Below are 13,646 nucleotides of genomic sequence, written 5' to 3'. Positions count from 1 at the left end.
AATCATATGAATGATGTATAGAAAATTATATTTTCGGTGATTTCCATGATGTACGTTTGATAGCCTAGAAATAGGAAGGGAGGATGCTACGGATACTGACCCAAGCACACAAATAGTACTTACTGACCATTCGTGGGGCCCATTCCGGACCCGCATGGATGATCCGAGCCATTCAATAATTTTAAAATAAAAACCGAGTGGGTTTGTGAAAAATTAGCTCCATCTGATATGTATAAGTGCTCGATCCAATCTTCTTATTTTTCATCCAATCTTTCCTCTCTTTTTTTTACGATTTTTCAAAAATGGAAAGATTTGATCAAACACTTACACATATCGGATGGAGCTGATTTATCACGGGCCCACTCGTTGTTTTTAAAATTATTGAATGGGTAGGACCATCCATGCGGGGCCCAGAGTTGGCCCTATGTACTGTCAGTGGCCATGGTCGGTGTGCTCGGGTTGGTATCCATAGAGTTTTTGAATAGAAAAAGGAATGTGCTTTGATTTCGGTAATCTCAGTAGCTTTAATTTCGGTTTTGTACAAAGGTTATATCTGATTTTGGTTTTCATTTGAATAATGCCTTAATGGGTGGTTTTGAATACAATACCCTAATGGGAGTAAATTATGAGGAGAGAGAGAGAGAGAGAGAGAGAGAGAGAGAGAGAGAGAGAGAGAGAGAGAGAGAGAGAGAGAGAGAGAGAGAGAGAGAGAGAGAGAGAGAGAGAGCTTCAGGTGGTGTTCCAACTAACCTTCCTTTTTAAAAAGTTTTTTTTCTTCAATTTTCAAACTCAAATATAATGAAAATAAAAAATAATTTTTTGATTTTTCTTACACCGTATAAAAGATCTCAATGAAATCTATCAAACAAGAGCCATATTGGTAGGAAAATTATTTGCATAAACATATGATTTTTGGGCTTGAAATTACCTTCATTTTTCCAAAACCTTTTTTTTTTGAAGTTGGAACACCCCCTCATTCCTTTGATCCAACAGCTATAATCTTATCACTAAGTACGATTGAACGGTTGTAGATGCATTATGTTTGTATTCATAGACATTTTAAAGAAAACCGCTCTGTTTTATAATATAGATATAACAATTTTGTCAAGTGCTTGGATAAAACAAAGTTTGATTACAACGGGCCAACCATATTAGTTTTGAATGGATATAGTATGAGGAGATAGATGATAAATGGTTTGTTTCAGTAATTAATAGAAGAGATGATATGCATATGCTTGGTTTGTATAAGAAAGGATATGAGTGGGTGGATCTAGAATAAAAAAAATGAGTGGCATTTTTGTAATTATAAAGTTGTCATATATGAACTCAGATATAATAAAGATTGGGGGAGGTGATGTTCTTATATCCATTTTCGGGCAGATATACAATTCGGGGATAGCGTATCCCTCTTCTATATCTAGATGGCCAACACCAAATATATAGAAATACTAATTTGGATATATTATCCGGGGTGATAGTATATTCGCTCTCTCTATCAGGTCAACAAACGGGCCGCAAATGAAATACGTGGATTAATTTTACTTTTGTATTAATTTTTATATTGTTCATGGTTGGTTATTGTTGCACTGAAATACCACGAGTGATTAATTCATACTTCATAGTATCAGCATTAATTTCTCCAGATTGGCCTTTTAATCTGTCAAAACCGTGCAATAAAAATTACCGTAGATGAAGAAAGTCAATTATTAATCGTCCTGTCAAAAGATTTAAGTATTATTTCCGCGCGCTAAGTGCCAATGCTAACTTTGCCTTTCTGAAAATTAATATATAGGATTACATTGAAAAGTATATTAACTTTGGGGGTGCTTACTGTTCATACATAACCTCAAGGAACGTTCACTCATGGTCTGTAACTAAAACCCTGATTTTTTTTTTTAAACTTCAATCCATTGCCAATGGAGAGGCCCAAAGACATACAGATTACATCACAAAAAACAGGAGTGAATCAAAATTACCAAAATTTAGACACGGAGCACATCCATTAGGAGCCTCCAAAGGCACTATTGCAAAAGCAAACTATACAAATGCAGGGCTTAGAACCCGTCTCCGATCTGGTAATAGAGGATCCCTCAAGAATCCGCAGCTCAAACCCACGCTCTGCACAAGATGTAATCTGGCGGGTAGGGAATCCGGCATATGCTCAACACCGGCTGTGGGCTACAACAGCTCCAGGTGGATCGGGGCGGCCCGATAATTAATGTTTTGAATTTGAAAAATTGAAGAGTCACCATCCGGATTTAAGGTTCGCCATCCAAGAAACCGTTTTGATTGAAAATGATTGTTTGAAATTGAAAATCAGATATTATTTTGGGTTCGGAAGCCATGTTACGAGAATGGAAGAATTTTACAGCACCTCTCTCGCTTGACGCGATGTCGATCTCTACTAAAAGTTTGTGGGATTTATTAAAAATATTTTGTTTCGTTAAGTAGCAAGCAAGTATCCACAGATATCTCACATGAAGAGGTGTATGCAGGTTTTGGTGTACAATATGATAATGAAACAATATAAAATGAATACTAACAAAAACTAAGCGACTGCCACTGTATTCACTCTTGAGCGCTCGGGACTGGACCTGAGCGCTCGAGAGTACTGCTGAGCCACGCTGCAATTTTTTTATTAGATCTAGACATATTCTGATAGTAAAAACAGAAACATAAAGCTATTAATGCACACCGGTGCTTAGCAAAGGGTTTAAACAGTTAAGAACTTGTCTTAACCATCTAAACCTTACTTCTTTGCAACTGAAAATAAACCTAAATTGGGCTTTGGAAGGACCAGTGCACACCCAGTACTCAAAAACTTACATGAATAGCAACATAGAAGGAAAAACAAGCTGTAACAAAATAACAATACTCCTGAGCGCTCCGGAGTGCTCCTGAGCGCTTAGGAGTAATTTTAGTGTACTGAAAAACTTTTTATAACCTTTTACTCTTGTTGTTAAACCAAGATCAAGTGGCTCACAACCAGTATGAGAAACTGGTATAAGCCCCTAATCTCCCTCAAAAGTAGGAAAACCAGTGGCTTATGGAGGTGTTTATACCTTTTCAAGCTTAGACTTTGCTCCTTGGATTAATTTGGAGATTGAAAATGGGTTGCTATATCATGAAAATGAAGTCTTAGATTTGTCTAAGACTTCTGGATTTTCCTAGTATTTTTTGAATTTTTCTTGAAAATTATTTTGAAAATGTTTTGAGAGGGGATTTGAAGACTAACGTTGACAACAAAATAGGGGAGAGTAAGGAGAATTTTCGCGGCCCCACTCATATGCTGAATTGAGGGGATATTTATAGGGGAGTGATAAACATGTTTGAATTTTAAAAATGAAAATAAAATAAAATGGAAAATAGTTTTGGGGGAGAAAAATAGCATGATGATATTCCTGCTGGTTTTCTGAGACGTGCAGGTCTGAATTGCAAGTTTGAATGGATTGAAAAATCTGAAAAAGACATGGTCAAATGTCAAGTTTATCATCCATTGGCCTATCAGAGCTCCCAAGCGCTCAAGAATGTAGTTTCGAGCGCTCAAGAGTGACTGCCAAACTTCAAAGGGGCACCACGAACACTCCTAAACTCAATTTTGGGTTTTTTTTGAAGCGTTGGAAAACTGATTGAGTCTTCTTTCTAACCCAATTGGTTTCATTCAAAAATATTTTATACACTGAAATATGTATCCATTTTACCCTCAAGGTGTCGGAAAAAAAAAGATGATTTTGGTTTGTAAAAGAACAAGAAACATCGTTCAAGCTTTAGCCAAATCCTGTTTTAATTCCGTTTCATTATCGGGGAGCTTCAAGGCCACAAATTAAGAATAATTAGTAAGTCCAAATTGGGGTGTCTACACTGACACACCCAAATCATCAGGCACCGGCACCGACAACAAAGGAATAGGACACACAGATGCGAGCCTTGCTGACACTTCAAGCTCTGGAACGCGACCCAATATTGTAGATATTTGGGGCGCTTAGTCCTCTTTTATAGCATATTTACTTGCATTTAGCTTTTATAGAGATTTTGCATGTAAAGTTCGTTTGAGTATGTTTCAGGTTTAACATCCTAATAAGGCGTGTTTTGACGTCAAGAATAACCCCCGAGGGTGTCCGAGCATCCAAGGCCAAGTGGCGGAGTGCCACCGATCCCCAATGTTTAAGAAACGAAGCATCGGGTGAAGTTCGGGGTCGTTGAAAGCCAAGTTGGGGAACTTGAAGGCAGAGCTGGACTTAGCAGTATAATATTGATATGATATGCCATTATAGGTTGTATCGATACTACTAAGTTACAGAACTGAGGAGAGAATAGTGTATCGATACAGCCCTTAAGGGTGTATCGATACCACAGGCTTTCTTTCAGATATTTACTGCTTTTTGGACTTTTCACTTATGGAATACTTGCTACTTTTAGTATGTTTTTATATATTTGTTGAGAGAGAAGTTGATATGTATAAAAGTCCTTCTCTCTCACTTTAGTTCATTACCTAGGATTTTACTCTATGCTTTAAGTCTTTCAAAGTTTAAGAACTCCATAGCTTTCAAGATTTTTCAAGTGTAATCTCCTAAGAACACCTTAAGGTATTTGTAGTTTGTATTTTCTAGTTTGTTAAAATTGTTCATACGGACTAGATCCTTCTTAATATCAAGTGCATTCTCGATTCCTACGATTAAAATTCATGTTTCTTTTTATCTTTATGTTTTGTTCTTTAAGTATGGTTGAGTAGTCGATCTTTTGGCTAAGTCTTGGGCTAATCTATCTGTAGACACCCTAATTTGGGCCTCCGAATAATCTTTAAGTTCCCCGATGATGAAATAAGGAAAAATATACCTTCAAGGCTTGGACTGTTGCTCCTTTGCTACTCCTTCTCTAAACCTCAAGAAAACCCTTTTTCTAAACATGTAGGGTGGCTCCCAGTCCAATTCCAAAGAGAAAAACACGTTTGCTTTATCAAAAATAACTTTTTTCATGACACGTTAAGGGTAAAATGGTCACACATTTCAATGTATAAAACGTCTTTGAGTGAAATCAATTGAGTTAGAAAGAGGACTCGACAAGCTTTCCAATGCTTCGAACCACGCCCAAATTCGAGTTTGGGAGTGTCCGGAACTGTAACGCCCCGATTTTCGGACACGTTATTTAAATTAGTTTCAACTGATTTAAAAATTCATAAAAACTGATATATAAGAAAGGAAATTTTATTAAATAGAGTTTAGCAGCGGAAACCTCAAATACCAAATTCAAACCTACTTAATAGTCTTACAAACCAACAAAATGAAATAGAGTTTGACAAATGTGATAACACTTATGAAAAATTTAAATAAAAATACTTCAAATTAACAGAGCTTCTAAGGGTATGGCCTCCAAGGCTCAACAAACTCCCCTTCCTCAGTTGGGAGGTCCTCATTCTGGTATAGATCATCTTGCAGCGGATTCTGCTCCTCGGTCTCCTGATTACCTGGCATGAAACGCCAGCCCAACGGCACTATAATGAGTTTTGAAACTCAGTAGATAATCCCAACCCTACTACCCCCTGACCTTACAATTAGCAGATCAACAATATAATAATTCATAATATACAGAAAGTACAGAACAATAGCACATCGTCTTTTTCTTTACTATCCATCATCTTACATGAAATCTAAGGGTCATCTCCAAGAGATCCTTTCCTCCCACATCCACTAACTACAACCGTCTCATGGGCCCACCCTTTCTCTTGCTTATCCTGCACCAAGGTCCTAGGTGAGCGCACCTAAGTTATGTTCCGAGTATGTTCTCACTTAAGACCATAACAGGAGGATTGAGTCATCCCATGACGTATCGTACATTAGGGTCGGACATCCACTACCCCACGTGATAGGTGCGTGATATCTTGGATATGAGCACCTAAGTAGGGCAAATTAGCGCATTAGAGGCGCGTTTTATTCCATTTTCCACTTGATGCCGTGCTTTGCTTTTGTTTTGTGTTTTTATTATTTCCACAGGTAATAGGGTGGTTTTAGCGCCAAGGTTGGAATGAGTGGTTTCGAGACCGGTTCATACGTTGTCGGGATGCTTCGAGTGACGTCGTTTGCATGTCGGGTGGTCAAAACCCATGCAAGGATCGAAAGATGGCCACTGTAGTGGGCGGTATTGATACGACCATGGCTTGTATCGATACAATGAGTTGCAAGAGTGATCCAAAGGCTAACAAGAACTTGGGCATCGATACTAAAATCCCATGTATCGATACAATGAAATTTTGAATTGGTCCACGGAAGAAAAGAATAACGGCATCGATGCTCCCAATTCATGTATCGATACCGACGGCCACAACGGAATAAATCATTGTTTAATCGACGGCCGCGACGAGAATAATCATTGTTTAATTGTTCTTTAATTCCGAATTAAGGTTTTTTTTTTTTTCCTATTAATACCCCGGAGAATTTTGTTTTTAGGGTTCGTACTTTTTAGGAGCAGCTTTCTTTTCACGTTCTTTCTTTCCAGAGCTCTTTTCTTTTGAAGCTTTCAAGTTTTGTTCAAGAACACATTTTCCGGTAACTCGTATCACGTTTTGTTCTTAATTAAAGTTGCTCGTGTTTCTCTTTTTAGTTTTAATCCTTTGTGTAATTTTTGTTTCCAAGCATGATGCAAGTTAAAGTTTATTTTTCTTTCTTTTTATTTTTAATAATGAGTGAGTAGTTTTTCTGAGGTTTGGTCACTGGGTAAAGGCGCGCCGCAACCCAATTAGGATTCATCTCGCAATTTTCTGCACATTAATTCAATTAAATAAATTTAGTTCGTGAAAACTACGTCCGTTGGACGAATCCGAGGCATTGCCTGGGCTCATGTGAGCAGGAACGGGGGACCAAAACCTGTTCGCTGCTGTGTACGGGACCGACAACCTTAGGATTCACATCCTTCGAAGTTTCCAATTCTCCCTAAATTTAACCGTTTATAGAACCTTGAAAAGCGAGCAGATTCTGATTGGGTAGCGAGCGCCGGATTCCCTATGACCGTGCCTCTCTCTTTAATTATTTGAGCAAGTTATCAGTTAGTATTAATTAATCTCAAACAACCAACAAAGGGTGGCTACCTAAGAGCCCGTTAAACTAGTTAAGCCCGAGTTTTTAGCCAGCACACATTACTGTCTCTGTGGATTCGATTCCGGACTTATCGGATATTGTGCTACGACGGTCTCCGCCCTACGCTTGGGGCAACCCATTATTTTAGGTCAAGGAATCGTCAAGCATTTTTGGCGCCGTTGCCGGGGACGGTATAGTGCATTAAAGAATTCGGGTAGTTAATTTTATTTTAATTTTCTTTTTAGTTTATTTTGTTGTCTTGAGTCAACATAGGTATAGGTAAGCAATCCTCCATCGTAGGAAAGCAATCACCTTTAAAACCTAAGTACTATCGAGACAATACCAGGCGTCTCGTAGCCATTGAGAGAGTGCCGAGAGAAACCGTGGATCAAGAATCTTTTAGTGGTGATTCTTTTGATATTGGGGGCCTTTTCGTTGAGTTAATAATCGAGCCCCAGATGGCAGAGCCACCAATGTCGATGCGTAATCACATGCATCCTGCGAGGACCACTCCTCTCGGTCCAATAGTTCAGCCAACCGAGACGGTGGAAACACATAATGCTTTCACCATAAAACCTGGTACGCATAATGCCCTTCCCCTGTTTCATGGGAAGGAGAATGAGGACCCGTATGAGCACGTCCGTCATTTCGAGGGGTTGGTGCACACCCTGGCCACCACTACTCAGTGGGAGAATGCTTGTCTTAAGCTTTTTCCAGCATCGCTAAGGGATAATGCGGATAAGTGGCTGCGGATGCAGAAACCACAGTCTCTTAGGACGTGGGCTGCTGTCCGAGATTTATTTTACAAGAAATATTTCTAGGAAAGTAAATCGAAGTACTTGACTCGCCAAATCCAATCGTATAAGCAGAAAGAGGGCGAGTCATTTTTAAAGTGCTGGGAGAGGTTCAAGGACTTGCTTTTGTCCTTACCACACCACGGGTTTGTCAAACCCCAATTGGTGTCATTTTTTTACTTGGGTCTGAACGTTGCGACGACCCAACAACTTGAGTACCTCTGTAAGGAGGAGGATTTCCTAGACAAAGCCCCGGACGATGCGTGGGACTTTTTAGAAGAGTTGGCTGAAAAACATCGAAGTTGGGAACCTTCCGACCTCGGTGATAGGGCTATGGCTGCACAAGGACCCAGCGGGTCCGGCATTTTTCCTTCGAGCGTGCGAGAGCATAATGTCCAGTCTCAATTGGACAAGATGGCTAGGCAATTAGAGGACTTGAACCTTAAGCAAGTCCATCAGGCAAACGAGGTGAGAGTCGAGGAGGTGTGTGCGTTATGTGAGTGTCCGGGGCATCTTGTCACTGCTTGCCCTGCGTTTCCCATTGTCAAAGACGCATACCATAGTAATCAGGCTGAGGTGAACGCGCTAAATCAGCGTTGGGATCCATATTCGAATACCTACAATCCAGGGTGGGCCCAAAACCCACTTTTGAGTTGGCGGGATCAAAAAGCCCCGGTACAACCCCAAGCACCACCTCAGCCACAAGTTCAGCAATTTCGGCCTCCTCAAGGCCAAATGACCCAGTTTCGTTACCCTCCTCAGCAGTAGCAGGGTTTCGGTCCTTCATCTTTTGGACCACCCCCTGGCATTAACCATCCCCCGAGGGATAAGCAGACTGATGAGATGATGAAGGCTCTCATGCAGTCTCAGTTAAGCTTCACTGAACAAACCAAACAGGCAATTGGTGACATTAGGACCCAATTGACCCAGTTGTCGGCGGCAGTTGGACAAGTCCAGCAGGAGAAGGGAAAGTTTCCTTCTCAACCTCTAGTCAATGCCGCCGGTACTCATTATGTGGGCGATTCTTCTGGCCCAAGCAATTTGAATCCAAGTCTGGAAGAGGCTAAGGCAATCACTCTTAGAAGTGGGAGGGTGATCGACAAGGACTTACCTCCAAAGCAGAAATCGATGCCACCCCCGGTGCCGGTAGCTGTACCAGCAGTCGTTCCAGACTTGGGAAGTGTTCCCGAGGAAGAGAAAAAGGCTGAGTCTCCTGAAGTGGTAGTGCCTGCAACTGCGGCCCCCACGACTCCAACGCCACCTGTTGCTCCTTATCCAAATCGCTTGGTGGCGAAGCCTAAGGTCAATGTGAACTTTCAAATGCTTGAATTGTTCAAGAAAGTTCAGTTTCCTATCTTTTTGATGGAAGCCATTGACGCAATTCCTCAGTTTGCGAAGGTCCTGAAGGATCTGTGTACGTCGAAGCGGAGAACCAAGAGTCAGGACAAAGTGCTTCTGACGGAGCAAGTGAGCTCCATTCTCCAGGCTAAGATTCCCACCAAGTGTAAGGACCCTGGTTGTCCTACCATCCCTATAGCTATTGCGGCCCAAAAATTTGAAAAGGTTTGCTGGATTTAGGAGCAAGTGTCAACTTGCTTCCCTATTCAGTATATTTGAAGCTTGGGCTAGGCGATTTGAAAGCCACACCGGTCACGCTACAGTTGGCTGACCGGAGTGTGAGAATTCCCAAGGGAGTGGTGGAAGATGTTCTGATTCAAGTAGGTGAGTTTCTTTTTCCAGTCGACTTTATTGTCCTGGATACTTGCCCAATACCAGAGGTCTTTGAGAAGACTCCTATCATCCTTGGCCGTCCTTTTCTAGCCACCTCCAGTGCTGTCATGAATTGCAAAACTGGACAAGTCCAATTGTCGTTTGGGGACTTGAAAATGGAGGTGAATGTTTTCAACGTGGATAGCCAGGTTGAGGATGATGAGGAGGTATACGAGGTGAGTTTGATTGACACGCTAGTGCAAGAGCATGTCGATAGTGTGTTATACAAAGATCCTCTGGAGATAGCTTTAACCGCCGAAGAGGCGTCATTTTTAGATTCTCCAGGGGTAGGAAGTTTGATGGAGATGCTTGCAGTGGAGGATGTGTGTGGCATAGCTTGGAACCCAGTTCTTGAGCCGCTAGGCGCCCCACTTCCTAAAGCTCTCCCATCGTCTGTCCAGCCGCCTAAACCTGAATTAAAGCCTCTGCCGGACACGCTTAAGTATGCCTTCCTTAAAGGCGATGATACTTTTCCAGTAGTGATTTCCTCATCCCTCGAGGAGGATCAAGAGGCTAAGTTGCTTGCTTTGTTACGGAAGCACGAGGGTGCGATAGGCTGGACGATAGCGGATTTGCAGGGTATTAGTCCAACGGTGTGTACACACCACATTTTTCTTGATGAGGATGTGAAGCCTTCTAGGCAACCTCAGCGTCGTCTGAACCCCAATATGAAGGAGGTGGTTCGGGCTGAGGTGTTGAAGCTTTTAGATGCGGGTATTATTTACCCGATAGCCCAGAGTGAGTGGGTGAGCCCAGTGCAGGTGGTGCCTAAGAAGGCAGGAGTGACCGTCGTGAGAAACGGCGAGGGCGAGCTAGTGCCGACCCGTGTTCAAACCGGGTGGCGAGTTTGTATCGATTACTGGAAGCTCAATGCGAGCACCCGGAAAGACCATTTCCCTCTCCCATTTATTGATCAAATTTTGGAGAGGGTGGCTGGCCGGGCATTCTATTGCTTCCTGGATGGGTACTCTGGCTACAATCAGATTGAGGTAGCCATGGAGGATCAGGAGAAGACCACCTTCACGTGCCCTTATGGTACGTTTGCCTACCGCCGCATGCCCTTTGGCTTGTGCAATGCTCCCGGAACCTTTTTAAGGTGCATGATGGGAATATTTAGCGACATGGTAGAGAAGATAGTGGAGGTGTTTATGGATGACTTTTCAGTTTTCGGGGATTCGTTTGACGAATGCCTCGAGAACTTGGGAAAGGTCTTGCAACGGTGCGAGGAGAAGCAGCTTGTTCTTAACTAGGAGAAATGCCACTTCATGGTGACCCAAGGAATTGTGTTGGGACACATTGTCTCATCTAAGGGTATTGAGGTGGACAAGGCGAAGATTGATTTGATCGCAAATCTTCCCACTCCAAAGTCTATAAAAGACATTCGGTCTTTCCTCGGTCACGCCGGTTTCTATAGGCGTTTTATTAAGGGATTTAGTGCTATCTCCCGGCCGTTGTGTCATTTGCTGTCAAAAGACACCCCATTTGTGTGGTCTGAGTCGTGTGAGGAGGCATTCCAGACATTGAAGCGGAGTCTCACTACTCCGCCGATTGTTCAGCCTCTAGATTGGAGTTTGCCATTTGAGTTGATGTGTGACGCCTCCGACTATGCAGTCGGAGCGGTTTTAGGGCAAAGGCGAGGGAAAGATCCCTGCGTTGTTTATTATGCGAGCAAGACGCTGAATGAGGCACAAATGAACTATACCACCACCGAGAAAGAGTTGCTGGTGGTGGTATTTGCCTTAGATAAGTTTCGGTCCTACTTGGTAGGGTCGCAGATTGTGGTTTTTACCGATCATGCGGCTTTGAAGTACTTAATGACCAAGTCGGATGCGAAAGCTCGCCTTATCCGGTGGATTCTTTTGTTGCAAGAATTCCACATTGTCATTAAGGATAAGAAAGGGGTTGAGAATGTAGTGGCCGACCATCTGTCTCGTCTGGAGTTTAAGGACCCCACCTCTCATCTCCCAATTGTGGATTCTTTCCCTGACGAGCAGTTGTTCGCTGCTAATGTGTGCCCATGGTTTACAGATAGCGCCAATTATTTGGTGACTGGGCAGATTCCACCCCATTGGTCTACAGCTGAGAAGCAACGGTTTTTAAGAGAGGTCCGGCAATATATTTATGATGATCCATATGTGTTCAGGTATTGCGCAGACCAGATTATGCGCCGGTGTATCCCCGACGCTGATCATAGGGGAATTCTTGAGTTTTGTCACACTGAGGCGTGCGGAGGTCATTTTTCTGCCAAGAAGACCGCCGCCAAGGTCAGTGAGTGTGGTTTCTATTGGCCAAGTCTATTTAAGGATGCGTATGTTTTCTGTAAGTCGTGTGACCGGTGTCAGAAATTAGGTAAAATTGGCTCGCGAAATATGATGCCCCTCCAGAACATTTTTGTGATAGAGGTTTTCGATTGTTGGGGCATTGATTTCATGGGCCCATTTCCAGGGTCATACGGTTATGAGTACATCCTCCTGGCGGTGGATTATGTTTCCAAGTGGGTTGAGGCTATCCCCACTAAGACCAGCGATTCTAAGGTCGTGCTAGAGTTCTTGCGAACAAACATCTTGTCGAGATTTGGCATGCCACGTGCCATTATCTCTGATCAGGGCACGCATTTTTGTAATAGGTCTTTTGGGGCTTTAATGAGCAAGTATGGCATCTCTCACAAGGTGTCTACTGCTTATCACCCCCAAACTAACGGTTAGGCTGAGCTAGCGAATCGTGAAATTAAGGGGATTCTAGAGAAGACCGTGAACCCAAATAGGAAGGATTGGTCACTTCGGTTGACCGATGCCTTGTGGGCCTACCGCACTGCTTACAAAACTGTGTTGGGTGCTTCACCCTACCGGCTTGTTTATGGTAAGGCCTGCCACTTGCCCGTTGAGATGGAGCATAAGGCCTATTGGGCCATTAAGTCGCTTAACGCGCGTTTACCAGAGGCGGGTGCCCATAGGAAGCTCCAGTTGTGTGAGCTTGAGGAGATTAGGAATGATGCGTATGAGAGCGCGAGTATTTATAAGGCTAAGGTTAAGGCGTATCATGATAGAAATATTCAGCGTAAAACCTTTAGTGTTGGTCAAAAGGTGTTACTGTATAACTCGCGCCTCCATCTTTTTCCTAGTAAATTGAGGTCCCGTTGGGACGGTCCCTACGTCGTGAATAAGGTTTATCCGAATGGTTCGGTTGATATTTGTGACCCTAAAAATAATACTATTTCCAAGGTTAATGGGCAGCGTCTAAAACCATTCTTAGAATATGTGGAAGTAGGTGAACCTGATGAGGTTTTGGTCGATCCTGTTTATTCGGACGATCCTGTTGTGTAGCCGTTATGGCTACGTTCTGACGGGTAGCTTTTGCGTACCACTTTCTTCATTGAGAAGTGGACCCGGCTCCCAGCAATAGGGGTACCCATCATTGACTTGGGTTTTATAGCTTCGCACGCCGCTAGTAAAATAAGGATCGTGTGCCCAGGTCCAGTTAGTAAGGGCAATTTTGTGTCAATGACATGGGATTTTACTCCATTCTTTTGTTCTTGGCACAATCTATGTATATTTGTCTTTAATTTCTTCATTCTTTATTCTTGTCTTCTGTTTAGTTATTTTTGCTTCTAAAAAAAATAAAGAGGAAAACAAAAAAAAAAAAATTTAACATTGGAAAAGAAAAAAAAAATAGCATCATGGTCTTGTATAGCCACCCGTTCCTTGCCCACCCGCGAGGAATGGGGAGAAAAGTATGACACGTTGATCGCGTGATGATTTGGTGGCGTATTTCTGTTTTCATTTTTATTTTGGGAGCCCGGATACCACGACCGGGCGGTACTAATGTCTTTTGTAGGTTCCAGTGGTTGACCCGCAGGCTGGGTGATTGGAAATTCCTCGAACATCGGCCGAGGTCATGGTGGTTGGCTGCCACCCGTAGGTCCATTTCTTCTCTCTTGTGTTTATCTTCTACTTGTCTCCATGCTTTGGGGACATAGCATGCTTTTAGTTGGGGGGAGGGGTGTACTTTGTAC

At 42.6% G+C, this 13,646-nt stretch overlaps 1 pseudogene; it reads left to right on the top strand.

Moving 5' to 3' along the window:
- Positions 1–8,197: 8,197 nt before the first annotated feature.
- LOC131298585 (uncharacterized) lies at positions 8,198–12,957 on the top strand (annotated as a pseudogene).
- The last annotated feature ends 689 nt before the right edge of the window (positions 12,958–13,646 follow it).

Source organism: Rhododendron vialii, chromosome 8a (assembly GCF_030253575.1).
Source record: "Rhododendron vialii isolate Sample 1 chromosome 8a, ASM3025357v1".
In the NCBI taxonomy this organism is placed as follows: Eukaryota; Viridiplantae; Streptophyta; class Magnoliopsida; order Ericales; family Ericaceae; genus Rhododendron; species Rhododendron vialii.
This window is presented reverse-complemented; position numbering and strand designations above follow the sequence as displayed.